Raw genomic sequence first — 17500 nt, 5'->3', positions numbered from 1 at the left:
TCTCGACCCCCTCCCCTGAGCTTTAGGAAGCTGCTCGTGGGGCACGCCACCACCACAGTGGGGACCCGAGGGGACTCACCGCTGGGAGAGGAAAACGACACCACCGCTCGGCCTCGGGCATCTGACAGGCAACCCGGAGTACTCCAGGGGCACCACAGAGGACCAGGGGAGGCACGCTCACGCACCCGCAGGGATGCGAAGCATGGCAGCGAGGGAGGCCTCCCCCCACTTTGGGGAGGGACCGCTCGCAAGGCACACGCCAAGGAGGCAAAGCGAGAATGCCTGCTGCGTCCCAAAGGACCCAGGCCCCCCCCCCCGACTGACACCCGAAGGCAGCAGGGCGGGAGACCAGAGGTCAGGCTGGAGGCCGCACCCCTGCCTTCCCCCACACCACCCGCAGGTGGGGGAGGAGCAGCGAGGGGCCCGCGACAGAATGAGAGGCGCGGCCCAACTCACCATGAGCGGCCGTCCCTCACCTGGCGCGGCTTAAGCCCAAGCCCAGGAGAGCGCCACATCACCACATCGATCAGTCCTGGCAGAGCCAGGGAAGAGCCCAGAAGAGGGGAGGGAGGGAGGGAGGGAGGGAGGGCCAGCAAAGACAATCACCACGGGGGCCTGCTTCAGCTTCACCGGCCCCCCCTCCTCCTCCTCCTCCTCCTCCTCCCCTTCCTCTCTCAGGGGAGAGACAGCGGCTGACAACCCCGGGAGGGAGAATGCCTGACACGTGGCACGGAGCCAACAGGGTGGGGTTGTTCCAGCCGAGCCGCCGGGTGCCCGCAGCAGGGAGGCACACAGGGTAGAAGACCCCACAGGGCCACGCGCCCTGCCGCCCTCGGGTCAGCCAAAGACCGGAGGGGACACCGCAGCATGGGCCAGCTGGATGCACAAGCGAGAGCCGGCGCACAGGCCCAGGCGAGCGGCCCCCACGCGGGGTGCAAAGGGCAGGGTCAGGCCTTGGACAGCAGCCGAAAGCCCAAAGCCCCCCACGTGCATCCAGAGGCCCAAGGTCTCCAGCGACAGGCGCTGAAGAGGATCGTGTCAGCATCTACCTGGTGACAGAAAAGGCCTATTTCGGCCGCGAAAAATGTCCATGCCCAGCAGCGGGGCCCACCCACAGGACGTGGGGGTATCCCCGGAACCCCCATCCGGACACTTGTCCCCCAGCCCTGCCCTAGAGTCGCCAGACCCAGCGCTCTCAGGGCCATCTGGTCGACCCGGGGAGCGTGACCGCAAGGAAGGGACAGGGACAGGAAGGAGGTGGAGCCGGCCGGCCAGCCGGGGAAGCCCTTCCCGGCTTGCCCACGCGGGCAGGTATCGGTCTGTCCGGAGCTCCAGACGGGGACTTGGCTCCCCCAAAATCCAGGACACACCATCCAGCTCAGGCCGGTCCCCACCTCCCGACAGATCGACCGACCGACAGGGAAACACTCCGAGGGCGGGGGGGCGGGGGGGGGGGGAATGAGAGCGTGGGAAACGAAGTCTTGTCCAACGACCGGGACCCTACATGGGCACGCCTCAGGCCCAGGTGCACCCTTCCCGGCCACACCCGGGAGCAGGGGGCCGGCGGGGTACCATCCACCATCTCCGGATCCATCAGGACTTGGAAAAAAAATGTTTCCACGGAGGCGCCTCCGACGAACGGACCCCGCGAAGGAAGGCGCCGGGGCCCGAGCCACCCTTTCCGCTCCACCCCTCACGGCTTGTGCCGGTCTAGACCTCGTCAGTACGACTCCGCACGGGCCGGCGGTAGCCATCAGTCGGGGGGCAGGGGGGGAGGGACCCATGCCGGCATGACGACCGGGAAACAAGCGTGCCGGCCACCGAGCCTGTCGCGCCCTCCAACGCCCTCACAGCGCACAGCCCGGGCCGCTCCTCACTTCGGGGATGAGAGGCTGGAGGGACGGCGGGCGGGAGTCATTCACGCTCCAAAGGGCGACCCGGGACAAGGCCAGGCCACCCGAGCACAGGCAGTCCCGGGCGCCGCACACCCTCTCCCCTCGCTAGGGAGGCGGCCCGGCCCAGGCCTGGTCGGTCCCCGGGGCCGGAGCGGCAAGAGCGGATGCTGGTCGACCCGGCCAGGCGGCCCCAGAACCTGCCTGGGGAGCGCGGTGACAGTCACTCCCTCACAGGCCTGCACGCCCAATCTCCGGTGAGAGAGGGACACTCCCAGGCCTCTGAGCCACCGGAGCTGTCGCCGCCAGTGTCGCCAGCCTCCCGGAACTCTGACTCAGGCCGGATGGCTGAGTCACATCCCTCGCGAAGGTCCCCAAAGCTGCAGAGGGAAGGGACGATATAAAAGCGGACACTAGATGGCACGCGACAACCGCCACCAACGTCACCAGGACAGATCCGGAAGGCCGGCCGGCCGGCGGCGACACAACGACACAGCGCCGGCCACCCAAATGCCCGAGCTCTTCCCGGGGCCGAGGCGCCAGGCGTCCTGCACGACCGCGAGGCTTCCACTACGGAGCTGCCTCCTGGCAAGGCACTGCGTGGCGTGATGGCAGCAGATGGAAAGAGGGGGGCGGCGGCGGCGGCGGCGGCGGCGGCGGGGAAGGAGCTGGGAAGAGGTTCTCGCTGTTGCCTAGAAGGAGCCGCGCTCGCTCCCCCAAGCATGTCCCTTCCTGGGCTTGGGAATTCCAGAGAGAAGCCGGCGCGGTGAGGGTGGCACTAGCGAGAGAGATCTCAGGTTCCCCTCCACCTTCTCTTCTCTCCCCCACCCCCACCCCACCTCCCTGCACGGAGCTGGAGGAGGGAGGGAGAGAGGGAGGGCGGGAGGGTAGGCGGGGACTGGCAAAAACGAAACCCGGCAAGCTCTCGGAGAACGACAACGCAGGAGTCGGTATACCTGCCACCCTTACCGACGGAGACGGTCTGTCAAAAGCAGACAAGCAAAGCCCAGAAGCTTAGGAAGGGAGAGAAGGATACAGTCGATCCTAGGAAAGTGGAAATGAAAATCTCTCTCTGCATAGACTGAGACAAAGTCCAAAGAGAACAAATGGCTGCCTGGGGCAAATGCTCTGGTGGTCAGGTCATAGAAACATGGATTTCAGCATGACTGACCAACCACAACGGAGGGAAAGTACAACGCAACACTATGAGTGTGTGTGTATGTGTGGGGGGGTGAACTGAAATCTCATCCAAAACAAAACAAAACAAAACAAAAAAAGGAAAACAACCCCCCCCCCAAAAAAAACCCAAAAAACAACAACAGATGAAGAAGAAGAAGGAAGCCCACGACCAACAGGGTCAAGGCTCCTGCTTTCTCACCGCGGTGGCTCTGGTTGCCCCTGTGTGGTGCAGGTTCCATCTCTGGCTCAGGAAAAACTTCCACTTGCTGCCCGTGTGTGTGGCCAAAAAGTAAAACATAAAGCTGAAACAGGAGGGAGAGGGGGTGGAGAAAACCCGAAACAAACAATAAACTTTGCAAGTCTCAGGATTGCCATCCTGGGGTAGTGGAAACAAATCCGACCAGGAACCATGAGGTTGCAGGTTTGATCCCTGGCTCACTTGTTGGGTTAAGGATCTGGCATTGCCGTGAGCTGTGGTGTCTGTCACAGACGCGGCTCGGATCCCGCGTGGCTGTGCCTGTGGTGTAGGCCGGCAGGTAAGGCTCCGAACTGACCCCTAGCCTGGGAACCTCCATGTGCTGCGGGTGTGGCTCCCCCCCAAAAAAAAACCAGAAAGAGAGAGAGAGAGAGAGAGAGAGAGAAGGAAAGAAAGAAAGAAAGAAAGAAAAGAGAAAGAAAGAGAGAGAGAGAGAGAGAGAGAGAGAAAGAAAGAGAAAGAAAGAAAGGAAGGAAAGAGAAAGATAGAGAGAGAGAGAGAGAGAGAGAAAGAAAGAAAGAAAGAAAGAAAGAAAGAAAGAAAGAAAGAAAGAAAGAAAGAAAAAGAAAGGAGAAAGAAAGGAAGGAAAGAGAAAGAAAGAAAGAAAAGAAAAAGAAAGAGAGAGAGAGAAAAGAAAGAAAGGAAGAAAGGAAGGAAGGAAAGAAAAAGAAGGAAAAAGAAATCCATCTCGGAGTTCCCGCTGTGCCTAGGTCACAGCTGAGCCTCAAGTTCGATCCCTGGCACAGGAAAGGCAGTGCAGCAGGAAAAAAAAAAAAAAAAAAAGAACAACTCCATCTTGCTGGTTGGGCAGGGGAGATGCAATTGCCGGATGACATTCCACAACTCTGCCAAACTGGCAAAACCACGACGCACTTAGTACAGGAGTCATTGAAGACATGGATGTGAAAGCATCTTCTTGCTATCGATTCATTTCCCACAATCCCAGGAAGAGCCATTGGAACAGGGCTCCCATTCTTGGCACGATATCTTTTCTATGTGTGGGTGGACGCATCTTTTCTCATGGTTGTTTTCCTTTTGACCAAATTTAACTTCAGCCTCCACCATGTCATCTTTTGGGCTCTCAAGCCTGCCATGAGAATATGGTCACCAAAGTCCTCGCCCAGAGGCACCTTTGCCCACCACCAGTGCCGCCGTCTCCCCCCACCTCCTCCTCCTCCTCCTCCTCCTCCTCCTCCTCCTCCTCCTCCTCCTCCTCCTCCTCCTCCTCCTCCTCCTCCTCCTCCAACCCCCGCCAAGCACCCCCCCCCCCCACCCCGCTTTGTATTGTTCAGCTGTCTTGCACTGGTCTCTCACACGGTGGCGGTGTGGTCCTATGCATGATTCCCAACCACATTCAAGTGGACTTCCGGGATCATCATTTTCTGTTTCCTAACTGCACTTTCGTCGTTCTTAGGAGGTTTGCTTCCCTTCCCCCCCCACCCCCCCCCCACCCCGCGCGCGCGCACGCTTGGTGTTGAATCGGAGCTGCATCTGCTAGCCTGAGCCACAGCCACAGCAACGGCGGGATCCGAGCCACATCTGAGACCTTATGCCACAGCTCGCGGAAAAATGCCAGATCCTTAAACCCCTGAGCGAGGTCAGGGATCAAACCTGCCACCTCGTGATTCCTAGTCCGATTCGTTTCCGCCGCGCCATGACAGGAATTCCTTCCTGTGTTCTTTTGGGTCATGGTTGTTTCCAGCTCCACAGAATTCCTCCCCGTGCTCATGTGACATCTGGGATGTGGCGGGTTGGGGGGGGGGGGGCAAGGTTTCGTTCCCCTACAGTCATGCCTTGAAAAAAGTCGTGTACAACGTTTCACATTCCAGATCCAGAAGCTGAATCCGCAGCCGGTTCCATCTCATGAAACCGATCTCCCAGCCCAGGAAAACCAAAGGTCGTGGTTGGAGCCCGTGATAAACCCCAGGTCTGAGTCCCGAGCACTGCTGCTCAGGGAAGATTTCGAGGTGTCAGGGTCCAAGGATCCTCCTGGGCACTTGGAAATGTCTCCGATGTGTGCAGGCAGGCATGAGGATGAGAAGGGGCTAAAGAGGGGCAGAGGGTGGTGATCTCTTGTCGGTGGATGTCAAGGGTTGGCGCTTCCTTTTGTGGATCTCCCGGAAAAGTCAAATGTGGGAGAAAAACTGGACCCGTGAGTTCGAGGAGAGGGATGGCCAGAGAAAACCAGAAGAATTCCATCTGCCGACCATTGGGTAGGTAGGAGGGCAAAAACCGAAACCTCGAGCATGACATGAACAGAACCACATGCTTCTAGCCACCCATAAACCCCGTAAGATAAGATCGTTTCTGCTGAGATACCCTCTCCCTCCCCCCACCCACCCAGGGCGAAGGATCCCTGGGTGGTGGCAGAGGGGCGGCAGCAGTCAGTGGCAGTGGCGGCGGGCATGGAACTTCCACAGGCCCTGGGGACACACCCCCCGCCCCCAGAAACCCCTAGAAGCTTGGAATTCTGATGTCTGTGGTGTGATGACCATAAACACTGGCTTTTGTGCCATGTCTGCTAGAAGATATGGTTTCCATGACAAATAAAGTGATTTTTAGCAAGTTTTTCTCCACTTGAGATGTATTGAAAATACGTCTTCATTCAGGGGGAGGTAGGTGTAGGTGACAGACGTGGCCGCTCAGCTCAGATCGGGTGATCTGGCAGGGCATAGCTCTGGCTGAGGTGCAGGCCAGCAGCTACAGCTCCGATTCTTCGACCCCTAGCCCAGGGAACTTCCATATCCCAAGGGTGCACTCCTAAAAAACAAAAAACAAAATGAACAACACACAAAGAGGGAGCATCTCATCGATGGCAGACCAAATTCCAATGTATATGTATACGTGTACATAGGTATGTACGTATGGATGTGTGTGTGTATGTGTATATTATCGAGAGAGAGAGAGAGAGAGAGAGAGAGAGAGAGAGAGAGAGAGAGGATTTTTTAGAGCCATAACTGTGGCATACGGAAGTTCCCAAACCAGGGTTCGAACCGGCATACATGGATACTAGTCGGGTTTGTTACCACTGAGCCACAACAGGAACTCCCCACATTCCAATATTTAATGAGAAAATACATTTTTGATGCTTTAGGCAACCCTGCAAACACCCTTATTTAAGTGACTGGACTTAACAAAAAGGAATCCCTAGCACCTAGTAACAGAACAAAGATAAAGAAACACAAGGCAGGAATTCCCGTTGTGGCTCGGTGGAAACGAACCCGACTAGCATTGACCCCTAACCTGGGAACCTACAAAATGGCACATGTGAAGCCCTAAAAGAAGACTACACACACACACACACACACACACACACACACACACACGGCACAGACAGATGCGAAAGGAAAAGAAAAGGAAGGAAAAAAGAAAAGGGAAGAAAGAGAGAAATGAACAGGCAGAGCAAGCCATTGTGAATGATCTCTAGGGACAGATATTTTTCTCCAAGCATAATTTTATTTTTCCCCAAGTGATACCAGACCTTCTCTCTCTCTCTCTCTCTCTCTCTCTCTCTCTCTCTCACACACACACACACACACACACTCTCCCTCCCTCTCTCTCTCTCTTTGAAAAAATTTATGTATTTAGTGGAGTTCCCATTGTGACTCAGCAGGTAGGAATCTGACTAGCATCCATGAGAGTGCTGGTTTGATCCCTGGCCTCGCTCAGTGGGTGAAAGATCTGGCATTGCCCTGAACTGTGGTGTAGGTTGCAGACACAGATCGGACCTGGTGTTGCTGTGTCTGTGGTGTAGGCCAGTGGCTCAAGCTCTGATTCCCTAGCCTGGGAACCTCCGTGTGCCGTGAGTGCCACCCGAAGAAAGCAAGGGTAAAAAAAAAAAAAAAAAAAGAAACATAAAAACCTGGATTGGGGAGATCCCATTGTGGCTCATTGGTAACAAAGCTGAGGAGCACCCACGAGGATGCAGATTCGATCCTGGGGTGGGGGGGTGGGGTGCTGGTGCTGGTGGTGCTGAGGTGTGTGCGTGTGGGGTGATAAATAGGTTACCTCTGGCTTCTGGGGGGTGAGAGTCAGCATGGTTTTCCTGCACCTGCTGCTCCTGGGCAATTATTTAGTTTTGGTTTCTTGTTCCTTTGTTTTTGTGGTCCTGCATTGTGGTGAGTACTGGTGTAAGTGGCAGGTTCCTATTTGATCCGACATTTCTTTGGCTCTGGTGTCGGTTGACAGCCATGGTCATGACTGGTGGTGGCTGTTAAGTCTCCAGGAGTTCCACGCAACATTCTGATTGTCTTTCTTCCTTGGGCTTTGGCTGCAGCCTCCCCCTACCCCCTACCCCCCCCCCCCCCCCGCATCATATGGAGGTTCCCGGGCTAGGGGCCGAATCAGACCTACAACTGCTGGGGCGTATGCCACAGTCACAAGCACCATCATATCCAAGCTGCGTCTGCAACCTACACCGCAGCGCAAGGTGATGCCACCAGATCCTAAACCCACTGTGGAAGGCCTGGGATCGAACCTGCAACCTCATGGTTCCTGGTTGGATTCCTTTCCACTATTCCACGACGGGAACTCCTGGGCTTTGGCTTTTGACAGGTGGAGGGACACAGCTTTCTGAAACGGTGGGGCCAGGGCAAGGCATAGAAACATAAGATGGATGTGAGCCTGCGCCTATTCTTTTCTCGTGTGCTGGGAAGATAAGGTGGCTCTTGCCAGCTGGGATTTCATTTCCCCACAAACGATCAGGCTCTTAAGGTATCAGGCAGGGAAGAGGGAGAGTCAGAGTTCCCATTGTGGCTCAGTGGTTAATGAATCTGACTAGGAACCATGAGGTTGCAGGTTCCATCCCTGGCCTTGCTCAGTGGGTTAAGGATCCAGCATTGCCGTGAGCTGTGGTGCAGGTTGCAGATGTGGCTCAGATCCCGCGTTGCTGTGGCTCTGGTGTAGGCCAGCGGCTACAGCTCCGATTGGACCCCTGGCAGGGGAACTTCCATATGCCGCAGGAGCGGCCCTAGAAAAGGCAAAAAGCCGAAGGTGGGGGGGGGGGGGGGACAGAAGAAGAGTGAGAATCACGGTCGGAAGAACATGGGGAAATCGGTGCTAGGTGCCTGGGTGTGTGAGTTCACACGGAATGCTAACCCAGACCCCTGGCCAGCCACATTTGGGGTATCTATCAACTTGACTCTCCACTCTCCAGCTCACCTGGGTGGTGCTGCCCTGCCCTGCCCTGCTCATGTAAGACCTGGCTCCTCCAGGGATGGCTTTGCACCAGAGGGAGACGGGGCAAAGTCACTGAGCTTAAGGTAATTTCTCCAAGAGAGACTCTGGGAGAAGGAGACCAGCTGGGTTTCTGTGTGTTCATTTTTCTTCCTGTCTGCTTGTTTGGTGCAGGCCAGTCCATGTGCCGAGACATTCAGAAACTCTGTACTAGCTGAGACTCAGACCTTGTTCCGAAATAAGCAAAGGGACTTTGAGCTGGGATCACTCCCTGACAAGTAGCTAGCAAAGAAGTTTCCCGTAGCTCTCAGGCCCCATCCCCGCCCTCAGGCGGGTGGGCGTGGGGAGGGGGTGGGGGGGGAGGGGAGGGGCTCGTTCAGGCAGGCAGGCAGGCAGGCAGGCAGGCAGGCAGGCAGGCGCTGGTTCATTAGTCCCGCACCCCCCCACTCCCGGCCCCAGCTGCCCGCCCCACCCCCCACCCCCGGCCGCCATCCCTGCTGCGCCGCCTCTCGCTTCCCAAATCGCCTGGACTCACGCCCGGGAAGGGGGGGAGGGGAGATCAGGAAGATCCAGGCCTCAGGGCCTGGGTTCAATCACTTCATTCAAATGCAGAAACTCTCCAGTCAAGTCAGAGGTGGTGACTTTTCCTGGAGCTTCTCTTTAGGGAAAGTGTTTTTTTTCCCCTCTTTCCCCAATTTCCCTACCCTCAGGCTGCCCCTCGCAGACTGCATGGAGGGGGGTGGGGGAGGATGTGTGCACGAAACTCGCCTCGTGTCAGGCCAAAGGAGCCCCCGCCATTTCCCAACCCGGGAAACCCCGCAAAACTTCTGGAGCATGTTGGCCTTGGTGTGGGAATGGACATCTTCACTTGCCATCTTCCTTTGCACGAGGAGGAGATTTTCATCTCCTGCTGTCTGGGGGCCAGAAAGGAGGGCCAGAGTGTCCCTTTGGTGTGGGCCGGTCCTTAAGTCATTTTACCTCACAGGAATCACCCACACAGGGCATGGAGACACGTTTGGGGTCCGCCTCCTCCGAAACGTCCCGGGAAACCTCACGTGTGAAAAACTGAGCTGGGGAGGTCCCATCGTGGTGCAGAAGTGGAAATAAATGCAACTAGGAACCATGAGGTGGCAGGTTCCATGCTCAGCCTCGCTCACTGGGTTACGAATCCCACGTTGCCATGAGCTGTGGGTAGAGGAGAGTGAGAAGGAGAGGGAGGGAGGGGGAAGGGAGAGATCCTCCATTTATGGAACTGGTTTCCTTGTTTTGAGATGACGTCGCTTTGGTGAAACAGTTGTCAGATGGCCTCTCAAAAGGCGGTGATGTGGATGGGCTCCCCGAACCAGGCCCACAGAAACCAAAGGAACGAAGGGGTTAATCCTTGGAGCCAGAGTTCCCTCCTCTGAAACTGAAACCAAGCTCAAGCCCGGGAGTGCTGGTGTGTTGGAGCCAGAGACATTGTTACAGCTAAAAGCTACTTTGAAATAGTCTCCATTAGGTTATGGCTTGCCTTGGCCCACGAACTTATGACTAATGACTACTGTCGAGTCAGAGTTGTAGTGAACCTGGTGTTTTCTCTACCCTTGAAACACTCCCTAAGGATTGCGCCCCCCCCCCCACCCCGTGGATGAGCAATCTTCACTCCGGAGAGAAGGTCAAAATGCCATAACCCCAAAGACACTAGAAACATTCCATGGACCACCTGACTCCAGCCTTGATGACTTTGAAATGGTCTATCCTAATCTCCTATCCAGGGAGAATGCAAGCACCCTGATGCTTCTAGACAGCTCCGCCACCCCCATGCCCACCATTAAGCTAAACCTATAGAACCCCTTGCTATCCCCTCTCAAGGGAGGACACAGTTTTGAGGTCCTTAGCCTGCTGTGGCCTCCTTAGCCTGGCAAAGCAATAAAGCTGTTCTTTATGCTTCACCCAAAACTCTGTCTCTGAGACTTAATTGGAGCTGGAGTACCAAGGCCGGTTTGGGCTGCCAAACTTTCCTGGAACTTTCAAACTGTTACATATGAAGAACGGAGCCGGTGACTCTGTGTGTGTGTGCGTGTACGTGTGAGAGAGACACAGAGAGACAGACAGAGACAGTGAGTGAGACAGAGAGAGACAGAGGGAAGAGAGAGGGAGAGGGGAAAGTCCCTTCAGTCTTTTGTTTTCTCGGTTTGTTTGTTTGTTTGTTTGTTTTGTCTTTTTGCCATTTCTTGGGCCGCTCCCATGGCATATGGAGGTTCCCAGGCTAGGGGTCGAATCGGAGCCATAGCTGCCAGCCTACGCCAGAGCCACAGCAACGTGGGATCTGAGCCGTGTCTGCGACCGACACCACAGCTCACGGCAACGCTGGATCCTTAACCCACTGAGTGAGGGCAGGGATCGAACCCACAACCTCACGGTTCCTAGTCGGATTCGCTCACCACGGAGCCATGACGGGAACGCCCCTTCAGTCTTTTGAAAGGCCCCTCTGAGAATGCCGTCAGGTGTTGGGGCCAACTTTCCGAGGGGCTCTTAGAGAAATGAACACAGGGTGATGGTTTCACTCTCAGAGACCATTTCTCTGATGTGTTCATCGAGGGACTCCACGGGCTTCCGTTTTCAGGGCCTCGGGACAAGCGATACGTGTTCTCATCCGCAAGGATGCCAGGTCCAAAGGGTGGGAGAAAATGGGAAACGCTGATGAAGAGAGTTGTAGCCAGAGATGGAAGGCAACTGGAAAAACTTCAGGATCCAGTCCAGTTTTCCAGCCACTGAGTTTCTGATTTCTGGAAGGATTTGGGTAGGGAGGAAAAGGTCAAGGATTCTCCATCCCTCTGACAGAGGTATAAGTTACAAAGTAGATGTACAACTTTTGAGAAAAAAACGAACAAACAAAGAAACAACCAAACAAACAATTTTTGTCCCTTTGTCTTTATCAGGAAAAGTGAAAGATGGAGAGAGGGAGGGAGGGAGGGAGGGAGGGAGGGTGGGTTGGATGGATGGATGGATGGATGGATTTGGGGGGCGGGGAGAAGATTCTTAGATCCTAATGACCCAATGCTTTCTCTAGTCCTGGGCCTTTAGGTGATATATCTATATCTATATATCTATATCTATCTGTATACACACACACACACACACACACACACACACACACACACACACACGTAGTTATTTTCTGTTTCTAGGGCTGCACCCATGGCACATGGAGGTTCCCAGGCTAGGGGTCCAATCGGAGCCGTAGCCACCGGCCTACACCAGAGCCAGCACAACGCGGGATCCGAGCCCTGTCTGCGACCTACACCAGAGCTCACGGCAACACCCGATCCTGAACCCAACGAGCGAGGCCAGGGATCGAACCCGCACCCTCAGGCCTCCTAGTCGGATTCGTCCAGCCATGACGGGAACTCCTACATATGTATATAGTATGCATATAGTATATCTTTTTTTAATGCCCACGCCCCAGCCCTATGGAAGTTCCCAGACTCACGGTCGAATCAGAGCTGTAGCTGCGGGCCTACCCCACAGCCACAGCAACGCGGGATCCTTAACCCACCAAGCGAGGCCAGGGGAGGGATCGAACCCACATCCTCACGGATCCTAGTCGGGTTCATTACCGCTGAGCCCTGATGGGAACTGCAGGGGACATCTTTTTTTTTTTTTTTTTTTTTTTTTTTAAGATGTAAGTTTGTTGTGGTTGTTGTGGTTGTTGGTTGTTGTTGTTGCTTTAGCTCGGCATACAGTGGGCTTGCTTACAATGTTGTGTTCGTTTCAGGTGTACAGTCAAGGGGATTCAGTGATCCATCTACATCCATCTATCCCTCCGTTCTTTTTCAGCGTCTTTTCCCCTCTAGGTGATTCCAGAATATTGGGCCATTCCTTCCTTGTGGGTGGGAACACCAGCGTGAAAAAAAACCATCACGGGGGAGTTCCTGTCGTGGCACCATGGAAGCGCATCCGACGAGGAACCTTTGCAGGGAAGGGTGTGGGTTCGATCCCTGGCCTCGCTCAGGGGGGCGGTAAGGATCCGGCAGGCAGTGCCGTGAGCTGTGGTGTCGGTCGCAGACGCGGCTCGGATCCCACATGGCTGTGCCTGTGGCGTAGGCCAGCAGCCGTAGCTCCGATTCAACCCCTCGCTTGGGAACTTCCATATGCCACGAGGGCAGCCCTAAAAAGCAGAGGGGGGAAAAGAAATCATGAGGGCGGGGGAGAGGGATCCATGAGGAGGATGGGATGAACATATACACACACAAAAGAGTCTCTATCCAATAGACGACGAACAGGGACCCCTACGCCACCTTCTGGAATCCAAACGCCAAAACCACAAAGCAGAGTTCCCGCCATGGCGCAGTGGAAATGAGTCCGACCAGGAACCATGAGGTTGCAGGTTCGATGCCTGTCCACCTCGCTCAGTGGGTAAAGGATCCGGTGTTGCCGTGAGCTGTGGTGTTGGTCCCAGACGCGGCTCGGACCTGGCATTCCTGTTTCTGTGGTGTAGGAGGTCAGCAGCTAAAGCCTCCGATTCGATCCGTCATCTGGGAACCTCCATATGCCGTGGGTGTGGCCCTCAACACACACACACACACACACACACACGCACGCACGCACGCACGCACACACGCACACGCACACGCACACGCACACACACACACACTCTGGAACCCCCTAAATGGGAGAAAACCGGACACAGTAGTTTTTTAGGGGTCCAGTCTCTGTGACAGGTGAGGATATCAGGCTTGCATCGAGGGAGGGAAGGCTTCACCCCACGCAGAAAACACACCCACCTACCCACCGACCGACCTTCCTTCCTTCTTTCCTTCCTTCCTTCCTTCCTTCCTTCATGAGAGAACAGTTGGATGACCCATCCTAAGTGTCGGTTGAATGAAGTCTAGTTACCAGGGTTCAGAGTGGGGGAGGGAGAGGGGTAGGAAGTCTGAAGCCTCTGGCGACTCTCCGAAATGTTCTCCCCCCAGGGTGACAGAGCCAGCAGGTCAGGCACTGCCTTCTCTAGAAACCTTCCTGCCCATGTCCAAGGGGGTGTGGGGGGTTGGGGGTGTGGGGCAGGGAGTGGGCCAGGGAGCCTGGAGAAACCCAGACCACCAAGCGGCCATTCTCCCATCGCCCCGACTGTTTGTTGAATGAACATAATGGACGTGATCCAAGTCTGCCACGCCGCCGCCGCCGCCGCCGCCGCCGCCACCACCACTTTCTCCATCATCTCCCCCACCCCCTTGCCTGCAGCCATCTTTGAAAAGGCTGCTGTTGTGGCTGCCTTTGCATGAAAGTGAGTGAGGACCCCTCCCTAATACGGAGTGTTTCAGTCCCTGGTGTCTCTGACAGCTCGCTCATGTATTGGTTGTGAACCATCTTGCCTTGAGGATTTGGAGGATTCGTGAACATTGCAGGAGCCATGGGAGCAGTGAAGTCCTTATCGCCAACCCGACACCCCCCCCCCCCAAATTTCGTGGCAGGGAGCACACTTTTCTTTCACCCAAGAGATTTATTTCCTGCTTTCTGAAGAGAGAAGGAAAGGAGGGTCAGAATGGTCCTCTGGTGTCTGGTGTCCTGTCCCTTTCATTGCACACACTCCTAGTGCCACTGCGGGAGGCACGTTCGGGGCGCGGGGTGGGGTGGGGGTGGGGGACCTGCTGCACGCACCCGCCCCTCACTTTCAAATGCGAAACTCAAGGAGGATGTGAATGTCCTCCATGCCACCGATCAGGTGAACGGGATGGCTTTCTAGGGAAATCCTGGTGTTTCCTTTCACTGCCATGACGAACACCCAGAAACAACCCTGTAAGTTCATACAACTTTGTCAGTCAACTGTATTCCAATAAAATGAAAAAGCAAGACACAGACACACCCACACGCACACACACACACACGCGCGCGCACACACGCACCCCAACCCAGAACCAAACACCCTCTCCTGAAATGGGGGGGCGGGCCCACCGGAGAATGAGCAAGAGAATTCCAGAGTCGGTAGGAAAGTGTCATCTGCAGCGGTGTGAAAAACCCCAAGCTCTTTTCTTCCTGTCAAGGTGAATAAACTTTGTTAATGGGAGTGGGTGCCCTCAGTGTGCCCTCCGAGAGGAAAGGCAGGGAGCATTTTCTCCCTGAAGAGCTTAGTGCTGTCATAGCACTGACGGACAGGATGAACGATCGGTGAGAGGTGGCAGCAGCAGTGGTGGCCGCCTGCACTGCCTGGGCGGATTGGAAACATAGACGAGCCACCAAGACTGCGTGTGACACCCCCGTGGGCCACCCCCCCCCCCCCCCGTCTGTACAGTGACAAGAGTCCTTTGGGGGAAAAGGGAGGGTGGGTGCTCTTCCAGTGTGTCTGTCTGCATTCACCAGGTGTGGGAGAGAAGACAGATGTTTGTTTCCACTATCGTTCGGAGGACTTGCCCAAGAGTACCACGTCCCCCCAAAGATAGCACCGGAAGAGAGATGCACGAGGTTTCTGAATGCATGCCGTGGGTGCTCCAGGCTGCCTCCAGGCCGCCCCCTCGCCCTCGCCCTCCCCCTCCCCCTTGCCAGAGGCAGACGTTCCTTGAAACAGCTGGCTTTGAACTTGGGCTTCTAGAGGAAGGTTTTTCTCCTGCTTTCAAGACGGGAAGAAGAGGGTGTCCGTCTCACATCCGTCCTTTCCAGAGGGCCCTGGATTCCAGATCCTCCACATGCCAGCGCCAAAGCCGAAGCGGTCGGTCTGGGGGTGCCCCATTCGGGTTCCCTCCCCACACACCTGCACGCGCGCGCGCACACACACACACACACACACACGCACGCACCGGGAACAGTGTGATCTCCCACGCCCCCGAAAAGCTTCAGAATGGCCTCAGTCCGAGGCAGTAGACCTATGTATGTCCTCACACCTGTTCAAATAATGTCTGCCCTCAGCCCCACCATCCCCTGCCTCTTTTAAGGACAAAGGCACTGTAGGTTTCCCTGGGGAAGGGAGACTCCATGGCATGTAAATCACAGTCTTAAGGAAAAGGATAATAGCATATGCCGGGGGGGGGGGGGGGGGGGGGAGAAAGAAGGGGGGGGAGGGGGGGGACCCGCGGTGGTGTGCTTGTGAGGGAGAGAGACAGAGACAGACAGGGAGGGACGGAGGATAGGCAGACAGTGAGAGGCAGAATCAGAGGGAGAAAGAGGAGGAGGGGAGAGAGACAGAGAAAGTGAAACAGAGCTAGGTATAGAGGACGCTGTGGCTGGGTCGGATTCTGCGTGTTCTCAGTGAAGTCGTCCTAAGGCCTCTGGAGGTCCAGATCACTGCTTGGGGCCGGAAGTCTGTCTGCCCTTCCCTACCCATCTGAAGAGCTGTGGTTTGGGCTTTCCAGCCGGGAACCCCTCTTTCTGCCTCTTTGTCCAACACACAAGGTTCGTGGGACCCAGAAATCCCATTCTGAGAGCACCCTAGGAACAGTCCTTTCCATACGGCGCAGGAGGCCCCTGTGCCAAGAGATCCAAAGTCTGGAGCCTCTGTTCTCCCCCCCCCCCCCCCTTCCCTCCACGGACAAAATCTTGCCTTGTATTCCTTTTTTTCTCAGGGACTCTGAAGGACATGTATCATTGTACAACCATGGGGAAGATGCTTCCATTCCCTCTGGAATGATGGATGTGGTCGCATGTCTCAAGGAGGCTCCAATTCTTTGAGCAGGACTCCCGATGGTGCCATCCCATCGTCCCTCCCCTCCCCTCCCCTCCGGCTCGCTCGGTCACGGTTCCCCTCCTTTTTCCTCCCCTCCAGGTTATCTTCAGGTCTGCCGCCCACTTGTAACTCCTCCCCCACTTGGAAGTGGCCTCTTCCGGCCCCGAACTTGGTCGTCCCAGGCCCACCCCGGGAGCCATCTGGCGGACCTTTTCGGAGACTATAAAAAGCAGCCTACGGCAGGGGGCGTCGCAGGACCAACGAACGCATCGGGATGGATCGCTGTGTGGCGACATGGATTCTCCAGGCAGGGCAGGCATAAGGCCTGGACTCTTTCCTCCTGGAGCCCATTTCTTCATCCGTGGCCTTGAAGACGAACCACGCCGACCACGGACCGTGGACCTTGGCCTTCACCTTTCATTTCCGAACGGCAGCCAGGGCATCCATTGTCACCACCGCGGAAAAGGTGTCCACAAAAAGGACAGGTGAGCACCTCCATGGCATGCAGTGTCATCGCCACCCCCACCCCGGCTTTAAAGGGTCCTCTTTCAAGTAATCACGTTGCCACAGCTGGGACTTGGATCGGATCCCTGGCTCCGGAACCCCATATGACCTGGGGCCGGCCAATGCATCCCTCCATAGCGTCCTAAATCCGTACATCGTTGATTCAGGACTTTCCCTCGTGGCACAGAGGAAACGAATCTGACCAGGAACCATGAGGTTGCGGGCTCCATCCTTCGCCTCACGCAGGGGGTTGAGACGAGGCTCAGATCTGGCACGGCTGCGGCTCGGGCGTAGGCCAGCAGCCGTAACTCCAGTTCGACCCCTAGCCTGGGAAGCTCCATAGACCGTGGGTGCGGCCATCCGAAGACCAACAAGAACCTCCTCACCGTCCTAATACAGGGACAGCAACGTTGTCACGGCAAGGGCGGCGGGGCGGCGCGGGCCAAATAAAATGCTATGCACCCAAGTGTTTGATTTCAATAGAGAAGAAAGAAATCACTAGGCCAGAGGGGAAGCTCAGAAAACATCGAACACAAAACGACACACCCTGTCCGGGAGACTCAGGCCCCGGAGAGAGGCAGTCAACGCGGTGCAGACACGACCCCAGCGAGTGAGTTGGCAGAGACGGACGGGCGGCCCCGGCATCAAGACAACCCCAGGGATCCCATCGAGGGCCACACGCACCCGGGCCCGAGTCGGCCGGGAGAGCTGGTCGACCCCGCGGGCCCTCGGACCCGGGCCCGAGTCGGCCGGGACAGCTGGTCGACCCCGCGGGCCCTCGGACCCGGGCCCGAGTCGGCCGGGACAGCTGGTCGACCCCGCGGGCCCTCGGACCCGGGCCCGAGTCGGCCGGGACAG

Source organism: Sus scrofa, chromosome 8 (assembly GCF_054392235.1).
Source record: "Sus scrofa isolate SSC_HxYL_T2T_F1_AM1 chromosome 8, Sscrofa_HxYL_maternal_Yorkshire_Landrace_v2.0, whole genome shotgun sequence".
Lineage (NCBI taxonomy): Eukaryota > Metazoa > Chordata > Mammalia > Artiodactyla > Suidae > Sus > Sus scrofa.
The sequence above is the reverse complement of the archived record's forward strand: the minus strand, read 5'-3'. Positions refer to the sequence as shown.